Source organism: Cibotium barometz, chromosome 17 (assembly GCF_041138505.1).
Source record: "Cibotium barometz isolate CiBa-2024 chromosome 17, ASM4113850v1, whole genome shotgun sequence".
In the NCBI taxonomy this organism is placed as follows: Eukaryota; Viridiplantae; Streptophyta; class Polypodiopsida; order Cyatheales; family Cibotiaceae; genus Cibotium; species Cibotium barometz.
This window is the reverse complement of record NC_141062.1, coordinates 51,024,448-51,044,129: the sequence shown is the minus strand read 5'-3', so window position 1 is coordinate 51,044,129 and position 19,682 is coordinate 51,024,448.

Genomic DNA, 19,682 nt, shown 5'->3' with positions numbered 1-19,682 from the left:
GTCTGGGGATGATAGGGTGCAGAACGCTTGTGAATTACCATAAATTTTTGAAGCAAAAACTCTATGATCTCATTCACAAAGTGCACACCTTGATCACTAACGATTTCAATAGGTAAGCCATAGCATGTAAACACATACTCATACAAGAACTTGGCTATGGTTTTGGCATCATTTTTAACTGTAGCCTTTGCCTCTACCCATTTGGTCAGATACTCAGTTGCAACTATAATATATTCGGCATGCGTGTGACGAGCTGGAGGTTTAATGGGACCGACAAAATCAAAAAGCACGTGTGCTTAACATAGGCCGCAATGGCATATTGTCCTTTGTGATGGGAGGTTTGGTCCTTTGACAATCGTCACAACGTTTTATATATTCTTCGGCATCCATTTGTAAGGTTGGCCACCAAAGCCCAGACCACCTAATCAACTTAGCTGTGGTATTTCCCGAAAAGTGTCCACCCCCAACACCTGCATGTGCATGAGTCAAGATTTTCAAGTAGTCAGCTTCACATACACACATGCATAAGTTGCCATCCTTGCCCCTCTTGTAGAGTTGGCCCTCTATCAGCATATAGTTTGCCGCTTCAACTTCAATAGCATGCTTTCGATATTTAGGAATTTTTTGATCAGTATGACCATGCTGAAGATAGTCCACAATATACTTACTCCAACTTGGTGTAGTTGAAATTTGGAATAATGTGACATTATGAATTGGCTGTTGAATGTGACATGAAGCACAGTTACGAACAAATTTTTCAGCATCCGCATGCATGGTAGGCCACCATTGCCCATCCTGAGATATATGTCGCACACAAGTAGTAGCTGATGCATGGATTCCACCGATACCCGCATGTGCCCATTCCAAGATCTCCTCATATTGGTCAGGGTTAGGTATAAGCTGCAACACTCCATCATTACCCTGACGATATAATCTCCCTGAGATTAACTTGAATGGTCGCCATAGGTCCACATTAGGACCCGCTAGTTGTATCTACCCACTTGTCAAAATTTCTAAGATGGATTCAGACCATTTAGGAGCTGTCTCTACTACAAGGAAAAGTGTTGAATCTAACATATCATCATCCACACCCACCACAGGAGCTTCACCAGAGGTGATTCGAGACAAATGATCTGCCCTAAGATGAGTTGTTCCTTTTCAGACTGCCACTTCAAAATCAAACTCAAGAAGGATGATAAACCACCTCACAATCCTTCCAGTTACACAAGGCTTATTGACCAAATATAGCAGTGCTTGATGGTCCACAAAAAATATGAATTTGTTTGCCAAAAGGTAATGGTGAAACTTTTTCACTGCATATATCATGGACAAACCTTCTCTTTCTGTTGTGGTATAATTCTTCTCAGCATTGTTCAACTGTCGAGACTAGCATATGAGATTGGGAAATCCTTATTATGTTCTCCCGATTGAGCCAAAATACATCCAATTGCAAAGTTTGAAGCATCAATATGGACATGAAAGATTTGGTTCCAATCTGGTGCCCGTAAGATGGGTGCAATCACTAATGCTTGCTTCAACTTTTCAAAGGATTCCTCACACTCATCAGTCCAATTAAACTTTACAAGAAGAGCATATAATGGTCTGGCTAGGGGCTGAAAGGTTGCTGGTGCATTTGTTAGACCAAATGGCATAACACGATAGGCAAAGATGCCATCTTCAGTAGCAAAGGCTGTCTTGTGTTGATCCTTTGGATCAATTGACACTTGATTGTAACGGGAGAATCCATCCAAGAAACTATATGCCTTTTTCCCTGCAACTCGTTCCAGAACATGATCCGTGATTGGAAGTGGGTAATGATCACGTACAGTAGCTGCATTTACCTTCTTGAGGTTTACACATACTCGAAGTTTTCCATTTTTCTTCAGCACCACTACAATAGGGGAGACCCATTCAGTGTGTTCAATCTCATAGATAAATTCTGCCTCTAAGAGCTTGTCTATTTCTTCTTTTATCTTTCGTACAAAATTCTCATTGTAAGTATAAGGACGTTGCTTGGAAGGCTTTGCATCCTCTCGCAATGGAATTGTATGCTGACATATGCTTGGATCAACTCCTTTGAGGTCTTTATAACTCCACGCAAAAACATCGCGATACTCCTTTATTGTTTGAATTAATAACTTCTCCTCATCTAAGGACAAGTCTGTGGCAATCCACACATAGCGAGGCTCTTCTCTTGGCTTAGTGATATCAATTTTTTTTGCATCCTCTGGACCATCATATGAAACCCCTAGCACGCTTGGTTTTTGTCGCATGGGCTGTTGAAGAACAATCTTCCGATCTTGAAGAGTGTACTGTGTGAAGTTGGGGGGAACATTGAGACCTTGTTCTTGTCCACTTGAGTCGTCACTCATTGAAGACCATGCGGTTTTGAGCTCTCCTTTGCAATCTTGCATCAGATTTTTTTGTTCAACCGTTATCTTTGCACTTCCGACATTCTCTTTTGAATCAGTTTGAGACTTAAGTTTTGGTTTTGGTTTCTTCGTTTTTTTGCAATTTTTGCTAACAGTTTTTAGCTTTTCTCTTGGTTGGAATCCATCTAATCGTTTTACTTGGTTTTTAATACTATCTTGTGCTTGGACATAGTATAGATATCCGTTCTTTCCTGAGAAGTGAGGTGGTGGTCGAGAGTGTTCATTCTTAAACTCCTCCTTTTCTTTTTATAGTCTCTCATGTCGTTCCCTCTCATCTTGTTTACGGATTCTCTTATGGCTCTTACAGCATTTACGTTTGGTTCGGCTTCGAGGGATCTCTACTTGAACCTCCCTTCCTCTCAAGAGTAGGCGTGCCTTTCCTAACTCTTCCTCAGGGATTATCACAACATTATCAAAATCAGAGTCCCATCCATCTTCCTTATCAGCATCATTAGCAGATTCGAGTATTAAATCCTCCACTGAGACTTCCTCTACATGTAGTGCTATTGTGGATGCATCCCCATAGTACAAAACATCTAGAAGGTCACGTGGTTGTACCATTCGTATAGGAATAATGTCATATCCATCTGAGTCACAAAATTGAATTGGCTTAGGTAAAGCACATGTCGATAATGTTGTAAGGACATGACTCCATTCTAGTGGATCAATTAAGTCCTCAGGGAAGGTTTGTGGAATGTATGCCTCATCTGATACACTTCGATTACCCTTAAGTCTCTCAGTGTTGAAATCCCTACATGAGGCTCCACACATCCACAGATCTTCTCGCCCATCTGACAATGTAACTCTTGAGCCCTCAGATGAAGCAGAATCAAACTCATCTATTGGAGACCTTGTTACATCACGATATGAGTGATTCTTTAGGTTGACACTTGTGATGACATAATCATGTCGGAGGTAAAAATAATTGTATCCCCAATCTTGAATCATTTGAAATTGTCGCATGAATGGTCTACCCAATATCACTTCATAGTTTGGATGTTTTCCAAAATCCACTACTGCAAAAGGGTGCTCATATTCAATCCCACATGTGGTGACCAATATGTTCTCAAGCAGCCCAAGGGGATGTTCTAAGCTTCCATCTGCTAGCTCCAAGCGCATCCTGGTATGCCTAATGGTTTGCCCCACTTTTCGCAAATGGACCTTGTCAAATGCCCACTCCTGCACCACTATTAAGTATTGCAGTTGAAGCTACTTTTCGCACTTCTAATGGGAGGGTAGCATTTCCCTGATCGTCCTCACAAAATTTTCCTACTTTGTTGATAGGAACTGGCATAACATGCTTTGTCTCAGGGTGTATAGTACAATGATGGTGACCCTTTTGTAGCAATACCTGCTCTGACAAACATGTGGCAATATCATTCCACAACTCTGGTCGAAGCTTTATCAAATCAAGCAAAGGTAAGGTACAAGCCACTGGTGCTGACAAAATAGCTTGCACGATACCCATATCCATCTCCTTTGCCAACCTTCTATGCATAGAGGTATCCTCAAGGTTTGAGAACAGTTCTCATATTCTCCCAAATATGATGGTAAGGTTTTCATTGTATGCTTACTTCTAGGAGAAACAATTGTTTGAACTTCCTCTTGGATGCTTGGGCGTCTAGAGTTGTTTTCTGTGCCCCTGGTAAAATCCACCTCAAAGAATGAAGGTGAAATGATAGAGGACATATTCTCATTAACTTTCTCATGAACTACTGCCCACATCTCATTTGCCATGTCCTCGTTAGCATCAATAACTTCATCATTGCATGGGAAGGCAAGGCTAGGTGGTGGCAGAATACCTTCTTTCAATGGGGTGGCAATTGGTGCAGACTTCTCGCTACTATGAGATTGTGAGATGAGCTCACTTTTCATTTCCCGACTTGATGACACTTCTGGTATGGTTTCTAATGTTGGCTTAAGAGAGGTTGGGCCCCTAGGGATAGGTGGAGGTGGGCCCTCAAGTATTGATTGAGCTTCCCTAATGAGTTGCTGATGTACAGCTAGATTGATCTTCTCCTCATCACGAGGGTTTGGGTATTCTTGAAGCTTCTTGGGTAGCTCAGATAAAGCTGCAATGCGACTTCTATGAGCATCTATGATGGCATCTAGAGTCTCATTCACCTTATCCACAAAAACAGAACCCCCAGAACTATCCTCGGTCATACTAGCCTCATCTTGTTTACTCGGGGGGTGCACCTCAAAATATGTAAGTCTACCACGTGCGATCATCAGAGGTGGGGTTTTTTTAATCCAAAATATTGGGTAAATTTACAGAAATACAATTACAAGTGGGGTATTTTAATTGTACTTTGGAAAAAAAACCGTAAGTTTATAAAGAAAAAGGGGTAGTTTTATTAGCTCAAAATTCACAGATAAGGGGATTTTTAAATACCGCTTGAATGCACGTCGTAGGAGGGGCTTCCATATAGTGGACCCCCCGAGCTTGTTTAGCACTAGGCCCAGGTTGAGGTTGATGCTCCTCATGCAGTTCTTGGGATGTAAAAGCTTGATCCCTCATGTTTTGTTTAGAGACTTCTTGAGAACTAGTGGATGCACTTTTAGTTCGCTTGTTGCGGTTCTTTTTCCTCCTAGTGGTTCTTTTTCTATTGGAATGTAGGGTCTTGTCCACTAGATTTGCCTTTGCATCCCTAGTTTGAGGTGTCTCATCAGTCTGCATTTCGGCATTTCGTGTCTGTGATCTAGTCATGACTCTAAGTGGCACGACATCCTCATTCTCTGATGAAGGTGGCGATGGAACTGCCCCTACAAAGTTGAGTGAGACCTTTGGTTGAGAGGTGCCTTCCTCATGTGGTTTCAGCAAACAATCCTTTGGGAAGTGTTCTACACAACACCCTAGACAATATCTTTCAATTGGTGGAAACTGTGGTACTGTTGTATTGGATCGAGCTGCTTGCCTTGAGCGATGTGGACAATCACGAGCCCAATGGGGTTCTTCGCACTCATAACAGGGGCCCATTAGTTTGGCTTCTACTTTCCTTTGCTGCCATTGACCTGAGGGGCTTGGAGTCCTAGGTTGGTAGCCGCCTAGCAACATGAAAGAATTTTGTTCCCCTGGTTGAGCCTCCAGTGCTTGGCTTGGATATGCGGGACTTTCAAAGAGATTTTCCTTGGATGAATATGATGCATATTCCTCCTCCACATAGCCTGGGTTTACAAGTCTCTACACATATTTGAATTATCGTAGTCAACAACCCTCACAGGAGCAGTCCCAGGAGCAGGAGGTTGAGCACCAAGAACAGGTCGTGCTTGCTCTTGTGCCATCGGTGGCTTACGTTCAAAATTAGTATACTATTGATGCATTTGTGGAGTCACTCCACCCCTTTGCTGCTCACGCTCCTGTCTCATTCTTGCAATGCGAATACATTCCTATGTGGTGTGGGTAAAGTTCCAAGCACAGGCCTGGCACCACTTCTTTGTGGGTTGGTTTGTGACTAGGGGAGAAAAGGTATTACATTCGGTTTTATGGTTACCGCCACATGCTCCACAAAGATGAGGACCTGTAGGTAGTACACTCCTCATTCGTTGCTGCTGTTGTTGTGGTTGCATGGGTGGGCGATAGGTTTGTCCCAATCTCCTTAGTACTAGGTTAGCTATCTGGTCTAGATTTACTAGCGCACTAGACCCTGAACTTTGGTCATCACCCCACTGATCTCTAGGTTTCACCTTAGGGCCAGAACCATCTTGGAATTTGAAGTTATCTGTGAAATCCATAGCATCATGGCAACACTCATTGAAATTTATATGCTTCTTTGCATAGAGATGTGTATGTAGTGTTGAATTTTTGAGTCCTTTTAAGAAGAGAGAAATTAATCGACTCTGGGTGGGCTTCTCATCTTCTGGGCAATGATTAATGTACTGCTTCATCCTATTTACACAATCTCTAACACTCTCAGTCTCGCCTTGCTTGAAAGAGTAGATGTTTGCTACCGTGTCATGTTGAATCCCCATCAAGGAAAAAGCAGCAATGAATCTCTCTTCCAAAACTCGTAAAGAAGATTTGTCTGAAGCCTCTAGTGCCTGAAACCAAGCAAGGGCCTTTCCCTCAAGAGTGAGCCCAAATCCTTCAATTTGAGTATGCTTGTCAGTCACTTGCTCAGCTCGAACTGCTTGTCAGTCACTTGCTCAGCTCGAACTGCTTGCCTAAATGTTGCTACATGGTCATATGGATCTCCCGACCCTTCGTACTTCTTTACCAGTTTCTGAAGAGTTGATGGCCTTACTTGTCTTGAATACTCATCATAGGGCCTACGGCCTCTCACTCTCAGTGGGAATTGTTCCTGTCTTTGGTAAGATGGTCCACATGCATCCCAAATTGGTGTGGGTCTCCTATTACCTGCCTCACCAACCCCCTCCAAAGATCTTATTACCCGCATTTCAGGAGGTGCATTTATGGGAGGCCGAATTGGCTCCCCTACCCTCCGATTGTCATAGTGAGAGAAACGTTGTTGTGGTGTGATCTGTGGTCGCACTTTTGGTGTAGGATAATATCTTGGTGCAAGGGTTGGGCTACTTGCAGTGGTCCACTTTGATGTTGAGGGTCCCTCTCTAGTGAATTCTCTTAGGGGAGGAGCAACAGTTTCTCCAATAACCTCAGCCTCCTAGCTCCCTCATAACTGCTTTAATGGTCTTCTTTGCAATAACCTCAGCCTCCTAGATCCCTCATAACTGGCTCCACATGGAGTCTCATAGTGTACAGAATGGCAATACAGGCTCTGTATATCTTCCCCCATTGTCTATCACATAACACATCCCGAGAGAACTTCTGCCAGGTCTTCGAAACTATTGGGTTGCAAAGAAGAGGGAACAAAGAAGCATTGAGAAGAGGATGGCACGTACGCGTGAGGATGGTGACATTGATGAGCGAGAGGCAAAGAAAATCTGTACAGCAGTTTCTCAGTGCTGGCACAAACAAACAAACGGGCTTTCCGAGGGCCTTCAAACAAAGATTTTACAACAGCTCCGTGAGCTCCCGAATCTCCTTCCAATCTAAGGTTCGGTATTCATTGGCCCATTTATCAACGATTCGGTTCATGTCTCCTACAAGCTTCTCGACTACCACCACAAGTGCTAGAGGAAGATCTAGCTCTGGCAATCTAGTTGTGGCATAATATCCTTCTAAAGAGTCCTTATAGACCTCTTGAAGTGGGTCATCCTGTAAGACCTTTGTGACTGGAATTTGTCGTACAAACTCCCATTGGTTCTCAGCCCCCTGATCCACTTTGCTCTTGCCTTTCCTGTCCCTTTCCAAATTTAGATCTACAAGAAGTAAATCATTTATGGATGGCTTTGAGGACTGGGCATTGGATGGTCCAAGCATGTCTGGCTCAATGAGCCAATCATCTCTAGACTCCCTTGCTCTGGAAAGCTTTGATAAGTCTAAGAACTCGCTTTTAGAGAGCTCCCCTAATTTGTCTACATTCTCTGGATGATAGGTAACTTCGTAGTGAACACCATCTCCACCCATGTACATGTTACCCTGGTCATTGACTAGAGGTGCTCTATCAAGTTCAGAGAAAAAGTCTACGATCTTAACAAGATACTGTTGTTGTGGATCCCTAAAGATCTCAGCTCCTTGAGCATTCGTGTAGACATATTAGAGTCTCATATTGAGTGTTAACCCCATGGTGTCGGCTTCAAATGGATTAAAAGATCTTGTGGGTGTCCTATTTGGGGCTAAGGGATGACTATTTGACGGCCCTAGATTGTCCATGGACAATGAGCTAGTTGTTCTGGAAAGGGTATCAGATTGGGATTCGAAAAAGGTTTCAACAATATCTGCCAAATTTCCTACCGATTGGGTCCCACTTCCCTGCGTAGGTACTCTAGAAGGTGCCCTAGGCCCTATGGCAGTGTCTATATGACGTCCCGACCGCAAGTGCATAAGGTCAAATTTTTTTTGTTTTTTTTTGTTTTTTTTTTGGTTTTTTTTACAAATATATATATATATATATGTATTTATTTTTTATTTTTTATTTTTTTATAAACCCTACCTAGCCACTAAATACAACTAACCTGAATATGTGTGTAACTGCCGGTGCCGGATCATGCGCCTTCTTTCTTGCCGCCTCACCACCAGTTGGCTCCTCTGCACATTCCTCCACTCTGCTCTCAATGCTCTTTCAGATGCCGCCTCACCATAGGCACCTTCTTTTCTACACCTCCGACTCGTCACCACCGCTGACAACAGCTGAGGCTCGGCCTCCTTGGCTCCAAGCACCCCACTGATCTGACGCCTTCTCTTCCAAGCTCTCACCTGCTTGCAGGCAGCCCTTCACAGCTGCTGCAGCCGACCAGTCACCACTGCCTTCTCTGCTCGCTCCTTCTCGCCTTCTGTCTGCTACAGCCAACTGTCGGTTGCCACCACTTCGCTTCTAGTCACCTCCACTCTCAAGACCTTATCCTTTTCGACCTCCCAATGTGAGACAAAGTGCCGTTTGGCTGTGATGTGCTGTTGTCATTTGTGGTCGCCTTTCTGGTCTATGCATTGTCGTTTGCATGGGCGGCTTGGATCTTCTGTCTACACTTTAAACAATCGCTCTCTCTTCTATGAATGGTGTGCTATGCTAACGGCACTGAATGATGCAATTTGCCGCATTGCAGCTCTGAATACATCTTCTTTCAATGCCCACAACCTCTACTGCCTTATAGTGCTTGATATACATGTAGCTGTGACCTGCTTCTTCTGGGCTTTGATGGCTACCCTATGCACCTCTTTGTTGCAACCTACGCATAGGCCACCTTACCAATGCCTTCTAGCCTTTGTTGCGGCCGCTCTTGCTTTTATTTTCGGCCACCTTCACAGCCAGGTGCCCACTTTTGCGGGTAGTGTATTATGCATCATGTAATATTGCCTTAAGCCCAAGTTTAATGCATAATCAATAAGCTCACACATAATGCATTGAGCTTAATGTATTATTCAGATTTTCGTTTCTAATCTATCAACGAAAAATGAACACAACGATGAAAGCAACCATGGAAAGCATATACATGAATGAGAAAACATTAGTGGGAGTAGATCTCAACCGCAAATGGAAGTGTTAATCTATTTTTTTCTCTTCTAATCACTAGCTCCGAGATTCCACACTCATGCTAACCCTAAACCTAAAAACAAAAAGAAATAGTGGTAGTAATGCAAGCTTCTCAACCGGTTTTGAGTCTTCTCCCCGGCAGCGGTGCCAATGGAGACACGGAAAACTCTCTCACTTGTAGCAAGAGTAGCATGATCCACGTGTAGCTCAATCCAATGGGATTTGCATCCCTTTCGGAGCTAGGGATTCAACCCGTATACCGGTGCACAAAAGCTTATCCACAAATGGAGAGAATGCTAAGAATACTACTACCATTGACATAGACTTAACACACACACAAGCTCAATCTTGCCATTGCTCACTCACTCATCATCCCACTCATTCATGCATCCAATACAAGAAGAAAGCTAAGCTATTGCATACACAAGCTCAAAGCATTCTTCATTCTCAAGCACTTACTTCCCTAGCATGCACACAAACCTTGAAGCTATCAACAAAGAAACATGCACACTAGAGAATAGACATGAGAAGAGAGACAAACAAACATCATCTCATTGCATTGAATTAACAAAAAAAGAACTTACAATAATGTAGATGGGGAGAGAGAAGAGATTGCACCTCTATGGAAAAAGAGGGAGAGCTAGTCTCAAGAGAGCTCAAACATGAGTTTAGCCCAATGTGTACCTAAGCTCTCAAATGAGCCACTTTTTATACAAAAACTCTAAAACTCCCAAAAGTTCCCATGTGGGATTATTGTCAAGCCCACTCCCACACTCATCTACAACTTGGAACTCTTTACAAGAGCCCTAAATAAGAATGTCACTTGTTTTCCTGCTGGCATCTTTTTGTTGCATCCTTGCATTGATCTCCACTCGTCAAGCAACAGCTTTGCTCTCATACAAAATGCCTCATGGCTTCACCTTTAAATAGGTGAACAAGTGGACCTCAAGTCCATTCACACTCAGACCCTTCTCTCACCCTTCTACATAACCTTAGTCCCTTAATACCCCCCCTCAATACCAACTATGGAAGGATGGAATAGGTGGTATTGGACATAAGATGCCTTTATAACATTAGGTGTACAAGGCTTGGAATATAGGTGTGATTATCTAGGATTTACAAATGTGTTCCTAGAGCCTTAGAGGCTAATTCATTGTTGCCATCTAAGTCTTTATTTGTTGTCGATGAAGATGTACACCTCAATGATGGTGCACTCCACTCTTTGTGTTTGCTTGGCTTCTTGTAGATGAAATGGTTGAGACATACATGCCATTGCTTCCACCATATGCTTTCCACCTTGACCATTCTCACACAATGATCATAAGCAGGCTGCCACCATTGTTTAAGTGGTTTGCTTTTAGATGGTCCTCCAACATGCTTTATGCTTCCTTGAATAATATATCTCCTCCATGGGTAATGAGGTAGATTTAAATGGGAAAGGGAAAGGGAGGGTCTTACCACTTGCCTTATGTATTGGTCAAGGGCAGTGTCTACTCCACAATTACAACAACTATTGTGCATGTTAGTTACATGATACCCATTAGGGTTTGAAGTTACAAGGTTAATGAGAGTGAGTAAGTGGTTGAGGTAAATGCTCAAACCAATAAGGTTGATCATCCTTGGCTCAAGAAGGAGAGGGCATGGCTCATAATGTTGCCAATGCCTCTTACAAAAACAATGCCAAAAGATGCTTACAATCATGACAAACAACAAGGTAGAGCATTTAGGGATTCTATGCTCAGCCTTACAACTCATCTTGGACGATGAAAATGCAGAATATGCAGCGGAATGAATCGCCTTGGGCTTGGGAAACAAGAACATATCGCTTATGGCATGCCTATGTCTTTTACAAATAAGAGCCTCAAGGGTAATACACATAAACATTGAAGATGAGCACTTAATGTACATGTGCCCAACTTTAAGAACACTCAAAAATCTGAGTTTTATGATAAAAAACCAGAATTCTTCAACCTCTTTAGCTTATGAGATGAAGACAATTGGTTCACGGTTGCACCATTTCTTTTTGGGAGAAGCGGTTTGTGAGTGATGATGAAGACTTGAATGTGGCACTTATGGTGTGTGTCCGACCTCCATATTGATGAAAAAGAGCCTTCTTAATATAAATGACCTCCTCCTTTGATGGTTAAGACCACCTTAGTGTTTAGCAACACTTTAGTTGATGATTAATATCACCATTAGTGTGTATAAAACACAATTAGTGCTAAAAAGCACATTTTTAGTGTCAAATGACACTTATTTTGGTGATTAACTCACCATTAGTGCTTAATAACACTATTAGTGTTTAAGAACACTTTCTCTTTGTTGGATTAATAGAGTAATTAGTGTTAAATAATACAATTAGTGCTTAGAAGCACACTTAATCACTTTGAAAGCTTAAAAATTGATGTTGATGTTGAAGCTTGACGGGCATGAGGCTTATGGCTACCTCATGTGGATGGAAGCCACTTCAAAATCAAGATAAAGATCAGCAATACTCATTCACACTCACACTTGAGTGATTAGAGGAAGGGAGTAGTTGATTAGAGCAAGAAAACCCAAAAAACAAGCTTTAATGGAGAGCTTGAGGGAAAGGAAGAACCACTGCCTGGTCTTTTGCTGATTGCCGGCGTGTTCGTGGTCGTTTTGAGCTCAGACTGCAACTGTGGAGTCCTCATTCATTGGGCTACCAAAGCCCTAAGACTACTTGCCTTATTGTGGTCTACAACCTAGAAATGGCTGTACGACCAACGTAGCAGCACAGCAGGCGACGGCTTTAGACAGCAATGCCGCGTCGAATGCAGGACTAATCACCCAATTGGCAATATGATTAGATGCGCCGGTAGCTCCTCTACAACTTTCACGAAGAATTCATGGAGAGATATACCCTCTAAAAGCTTGTGAAAGGCCTCCAATGGCTGGGGGTTGAGCTCCACACAAGAAAGATAAGCAAAAAATGGATATTTTTGACCTAATCTACACCACAAGTGGTTCAAATCACCTAGGCTCTAGATACCATGTTGAGAAAACGTGGTGCTCATGCTAGATCAAGTGTGTGGAGAGGAGAGACTCAAAAAGTACAAGAATAAACTCTTGCTTATTAAGTTGTTTATGAATACAACTAGGCTTTGCTCTCATACAAAATGCCTCATGGCTTCACCTTTAAATAGGTGAACAAGTGGACCTCAAGTCCATTCACACTCACACCCTTCTCTCACCCTTCTACATAACCTTAGTCCCTGCCTAAGAATGAGTACTGCCTAAATCAATCAAAATTTAGGACTAATTTACGCAAACATCCTGGGGAAATAAAAGAATGAGTACTGTCTAAATCAAATCAAAATCTTGAATTGCTTACCCTAGTACTCTGCTGGAGTCTGGAGGACTGAAAATTGACGGTTATTCCCCTGATACTCTATTGCTACATATATCTGTCCTTTTTCTTCCTCCACTTCTTCAGCTATAGTGATTGCTCTAGCTGCTGTAGTCTGAGGTGGAACTCTCTCTCTCTCGTTGTTCCGATTTTGGGAGGGAGTTCGGAGACTGCTTTGCATAGAGGCTATAGGCTAAGCTGGCACTCTTCTAGGGTTGCTCTGATTTTGGTGCGGGGAACTCTGATTGGGGACTGATATGAAGGAGTCTGTCTCTCTGAATTCTGGGACCATGGTTTCCTTGGCCCACTGAAGGAGATGGGCAATCCTTGAGCTAGTGCACCCAAACCCCTGACATCCGAAGCACCTGTTTTCACTTCGAAGCTCTTCACTTTACATTCTTGAAAGAGCCGGAGTTCCTGAGAAAGAACTTCAAGGGAAAGTTCTTCCTTCATTCCTGAAACTTCCCATCTCCAGATTCTGGTTGGGACCTTGGTGTCTCTTGAGAGGCAGAAGGTTGGAAGAACTTCCCGGTGTCTGAAATCTTTTAAGGGATGAGGGAGTTAGCTTTGGCGGGACTTTCACAATGAAGACTTTGGCGAAGCCTCTCACGCAGGGTAGGGATCCACACTCAGGGCCTCGCCCACAGATGTCCGGACAAGAGACTAGCCCGGTGATTCCTTCGAAACCAAACCCGGAAAAACTTCCCTCGCCTGGAAGGCACGTTTGATTCCTCTAAGGAAAATCTTCGAACGTGAGAGTTAATCTGACGAGTCAAAGTCTTAACTAGTTAGACTGATCCCACCGAAGTCACATGCTCAGATTAAAGAAGAGACTTGCACTTGGTCCATAGAATCACCGCTTTTTTCCTCCTTTAACAAGACACAGCCTTGCTGATTCTCTCCCACAGAACAAGGGTCTTCTCAGAACTTAATCTAACTAACGTAACTAATTGTATCTTAATTGTTTCGCAGGAATCCTCTGATCCAGCCTATGCTAGCCCATGGGTTAGCCAACCACCCAACCACTGTATTGGTGGGATTCCTTTATAAAGATTTGGTTATGTTTTGCCCGGGTAAAGAGGAAAAGAGTTCCCAGGCTCCCTAGGTGGCTTTCAAGCAAAATTTAAAGTAGGCATACCACGTACACACCCGATATGAAATTGCCCTTTATAACAGATTCGACTATCTTTAACACAATCCTTTAATGAAAATCATAATATTACTAATCATCATCCTCCAAAATTTTGAGTCCATTATATTACAAAATGTGTCCTCTGGACTCTCTATTGAAGACCAGCTGGCCAACCAATGAGATCCAATATCAAAATTTGATTCGCAAAAGTCATTCTTTTTAGTCCATCCAAATCTTCCTCGGTGCACACATGGGTGTCCTAGCAACCACGAGCCTGTACATCACCTAGTCAGAAGCCTCTAGGATCCTACTTAGGTGTCCTAGCGCTTCACTCAGGGACCGCTTCGTCGGTCCTCGCTCATCGTACCGGAAGTGCACCATTTTAACCGTACTGAGGCTGGTCAAGACCTCGGTAGGCTTTGCCGCGAGCGACGTCCCCCCTCAACGACTCCGTGCTAGCTGTTGCAACGAACCTCCTCTTAGTAAAACACATGCCAAATGTTTCCTCCAACATTTTGGCGTAAAATAGTTCTTTAAATGAAAACAGAGGTCTATGCAAGTAAAATTCCCAGTTTGAGATTGGTTCCACAAAACCCTTTTTCCTTAATCCCCAATTTCATAATGAGAATCCTTGATCTCTCATCAGGGTAATCTACCCATCATTTTTCTAACTGTCCAACTAGATTCTTAGTGATTTCGATAAAGGAAAAACTAGTTTAATTCAATGGTAGTCTATTGTTTGTATTTAGGAACTGAAATTGCTCCACGAAGTTTTTACTTGATTCAGATCGAGAGATGGACAAGTAGGTTTACTGTCCGTCCCTCTCGTAGTCTAACCAAAATCATTCGGTTTAGTTCTAACAAGAATTTTCTTCAAATAAACATCTATTTTTGGGTAAATACCAATTTAGTGATTTAACCACATCAAATATCTAAAGATATTCTTTCTACCATTTAATTTCTCAACCTTAATTTTCTAGGTGGAATTATGGTGAAAAATTCCTCTTTTGTCATTAAAAATTAATCACATCTTTCTCTACTTAAATATCATAAAAACTCTTCTTTTAATTAAATACAATTATCTATTTTTTTTAAAATAAGCTTAAAATTCCTCTTTTTCTCATTTAATGAGTGCAATCCAAATGTCATGGGAATTCCTTTTTTATCATAAAATAAATCTATCTAAAGTTCCTCTTTAAATTAGATAAAAATATTCTATATTCCAAATATACCAAGAATTTCTCTTTTTCCATTTAAATGATTGAATTCCAAATATGATGGGAATTTCTCTTTCATCATTTAAATTTATTCATGCATAAAATAATTTTAACTAAAATTTCTCTTAAAAATTAAATAAAAGTATCCATTAATTCTATTAAACTAAGAACTCCACTTTTCTCATTGAAATGATTGAATTCCAAATATGATGGAAATTTCTCTTTTATCATTTAAATTTATTCATGTAAAAAAAACTAAAATTTCTCTTTAATTTTAAATAAAAATATTTATTATTTTAATATACCTATTTTTCTCTTTCTCCATTGAAATACATGGATCTCCATTATCATGGAAATTCCTCTTTTATCAAAAAAATAAAATTACTCAAAATTTCTCTTTTTCTCTAATTAACTATTTATGCATAAACATTAAAAAATAATTTTTCATGGATATGATGAGAATTATTCTTTTAACATAGGATGACTAATCCTAGAATATGGTAGGAAGTCCTCTTTTCACATTATGCATAAAAATGACTTATGTATTAATTTCTAAATTTTTTTTTGATAGCTCCGCTGCTATTATTAATAATTTTTAATAATTTTAAAAAGAATAAAACTTAGTAATACAATTATGATATCAATAGATCTAAATCTAATTTGTGGATCTAAATCATAAGTTCATCATAACTTATGTAACATAAAAGCATTAAAAAGCCATTTCTTTAGCCTCTAGCTTAACTAGCATAGAGTTTGATTTTAGAATTAAGAATTGCTCCATGAGAAGCATCATTTGAATAGAGAATTGGTCATAGGAGTGACCATTCTTTAGGGGAGAGATATATACTTAAAAAACATCCTAAATTAAGCATAAAGATAATCTTTTTATGATTAATCATTAGAATTCATTAGAGAGCTTCATTTTCATTGAAAAACCATTCATTTGAATACTTCTCAAGCTTGAGAGAGAGAAGTGAAAACATTTAGAATATTAGAGAAAAAAACATAAAATCACATCTTACCTCTTGATTTGCTTGCTTCTCTATTCTTAGAAGAAGCCCCCAACCAATCAATTGGTTAATATGTTGAGAGAAAATCTCCAAGGAAGGTTGAAGAGAGAGAGAAACTCCAATCTCTCTAAATTGTAGAGGATTTTAAGGGGATAATAGAAAATATGCTTATTCTAATGTAATACTGGCATGGTCTAGTTCATAGATGAGAATACAAAATAATGAGGGTCTATTTATAGGTGAGGAAGGCCACTAACTGAATCCAACTAAGTTTTAGAATTTTCCAGCTTCAGTTTGGCTGAATTTGGACAAGATTTGAACCAATTTAGCTCCCATTTTGATCTAGTTTGATTTAGGAGAGAGGAGAGATAAAAATAGCTTAATATTTTGAAATTAAAAACTCATTCACATGTGTGAAATAGGCACCTCCTTGAAGTCTCCCCCCCTCCTTACCAAGGTGTCAAAAATGTATCATTATACCAAAATATCTCAAATTTTTAGTAATATCTCATAGTTTTTTACTAATAAATCTTGTACTCAGTCAACTCTTCATCTTATGTGGGCATTTACTAATTTTTGAGTATTTTCTTTTATTCATTGGATTTATCTTATTGGCCCATAGGAACCTTAATTGGACAATAATCCAAAATTTTCAGAAATTCTTGACCCTTAGACTAAGGTCTTTTAAATCATTTTTTATTGATTTCTAATGCACCTTGGAAAATTTATTTTGATTTCGTGTTTCAGAGAAACATATTTTTTTATATTAGGAGAATTTGTTTATCCAAAAATATCTCAATATTGAATTACCACTCTCTAGAATTTTTCTTCTCTCTAGACAAAAACAAGGAAAAATAATATTTTCTTATATTCAGAAATAGGGAATGATTACATGGGATTGAAGTAAAGCTTATTAATTATTGAGGCTGAGGAGGAATCTTACAGGAGGTTGTCTCCTTTGTTGAGGTTTGTCGAAATGCATAGGCTCTAAGGTCTTTCCTTTGAGTTCCCTGTTAGAGATAGGTAGTTTGGCTCTGGGAACTTCTTCAAGAATAGCTGTTGATTGCGAGGTTTTGGCATTGAACTTCATAGGTGAGGATGGGGTTGAGAGAGTAGAGGCTTTATCAGAGTTGGTTGTTGTTGACGCAGATGGTAGGTCATTGTGTAGAGGGGATTTTATGGAAGAGGCTTGTATCCTTTTGCATTCATCATCATAGAAATCCATTAAAGTTGGATCCTCTTCCTAGCAATATGGTATTGCCAACTTTTTATCGTTGACCATCATGATAACTTTATCGCTAGCAAAGCACAGTGGTGCTTGGGTAGCAACAGTCCATTTATGCCCCAAGATTAAATCTACTTCAAACACATACTCAACCACAAAAAACTTACAAGTAAGGGAGTTAGTTTCAATATACATTGTATGTTCAAAGTACCCCAGACATGGCATGTTCAAGTCTTGTGTAAAGGTAATCCTTTCAGGATGTGCTGTGAGTGTTGGTTGACCTAACAAATCCCATAGCTCGAGGGTCATGAGATTGTGTTCTCGTGTTAGATAAAGCTGTGCTTGAGTTGTGGTGATTTTATTTGTAATTTCCAATCCAACCAAAATCCTAGGGATCTTTTCAATAAGATATGTTGGAAGTTCCAGCTCCTGCAAGGTTTCTTCCTCCCGTAATAGCAATTGTACATTACCTGTAGGAGTGTGCAAGGTGACTGTTTACACAGATTCATCTAGTGAATACAATGATTCACTTATCCAAGGTCCACCAAATATGACATCATACTCAAGGGAATCTAGGGTATGAAATGGAAATTCCATAGCGCCATCAATTGTTTGAGTAGTGTTTCTAAAGTAACCTAGAACTCTAATGTTTTGTCCATTGGCTCCTCTTGCAATACTACTGCTTTTGCAGGGATGAGTTTAGCCCTGTATAAAGGCTGATTTCAAGGTTTTGAAGTTAGACTTGATCGTCGCCTCGGCATCAATGCGATGAACCATCGACTAACTTTTCCCTCTAAGCATAAGTTCAACGCATGTACCTTAGTGGGGTAGTTGGGATTTCTAAAGGCGTCACATCTATGTTCAAACATTGGAATGAATTGAACAGGGGTCTATTGTTTCATCATATTTGCCCATAATTTTGGAAATCCATACGGCCATATTTCTATAGGAGACACTGAGAGGTCGTATGTGAGTGCTCTTGTTGGGAGAGACTCGGTGAGTCCTTGGGCCACCCCCCTTCCTAGACTAGTCAGTATGTCCAAGGTGTGGGCATCCAGGAAAGGGTTGGTGCTTATAGAACTTGCGGGCAGAAATGTTAGGCAAGGGACCAAAGCCCAGTGGGATCGAAGTCATAGGGGGTGTAAAACCTGATGACATGCTTGTTATAGGCATGGCCAATGGCATGGGGAGGTGAATTTGCAGCTTAGATCTCAAAGGCTCGAAGATGTCAGTCATTGGTTTAGTCCTTGTGTGATCCCTGGCACTCTCTCTATCGTGGCCATGTCAAAGTCCCTAAATGCTCCTTAATGGGCAATCACAAATTTCTTTTATTTTATTTTTTTACTTTTTATACTTTCCCACAGCCCATTTACAGCCTCAAGAGGCTTGGCATACTCTTTGTTGGATCAAACGGGTCACCGTTTGCCCTAACTACCGTAGGGCGCTATATGCACGTGAACGACTTGCAATATTTTTCCAAAAAAAACATATGCTAGGAACTTCCCAGATGGAAGAGGAGGTCCTAAAACCTATTTTCCATCATTGTCTTAAGATAAAAAAAAATTCTCGATAATTTTTTCCATGTTTCGCAGCACGTTTTTTTGAAGGTGTTCCAAAAGAAATTTTGAAAAACTCTGTATGAGAGAGTTGTAGTATTTTTGGAGTACTACAACTTTGTTTCCCTGAGTCATCCGTGATTTTGTCGTTTATACCCTCAAAAAGTAGTCCGAATATGGCTCGTCGTCGTTTTCGTGCTGTCTTTTACAATTTTTCGTGGTTTTGGGCTGTTTTTTGTCTCGATTTTCATGTTGAATTTAGAGGCTACTAGTCGGAGGCTAAAATGGTCGATTTTGACTTCGGACGACTGAGTCCAAAGTCAAAGACTTTGATGTCAGCTTTCCGATGATGAGCCCTAAAGTGTCTCATCGAATATACGGTTTAGGAGATACGGGCCTGTTTTCTTGTTTTTTTTAAACAGTATTAAATTTAGTTTTCTTTTAAATGTCTGACTTTCAAGGCTCACGGCCTGATCTTTCACGGCTCACAGCTCTCTCAAGGCTCACGACAGCCTGGTTTTTCACAACTCACAGTCTGGTGTTTCACGGCTCACGGTTCACAGCTCATGGCCCGGTCTCACGGCTCATGGCCTGGTGTTTCACGGCTCACGGCTTGGTCTTTTAAAAATTATATATATATATATATATATATATATTTTTGGAGTCTAGTGGGAAATACGAATTTTTC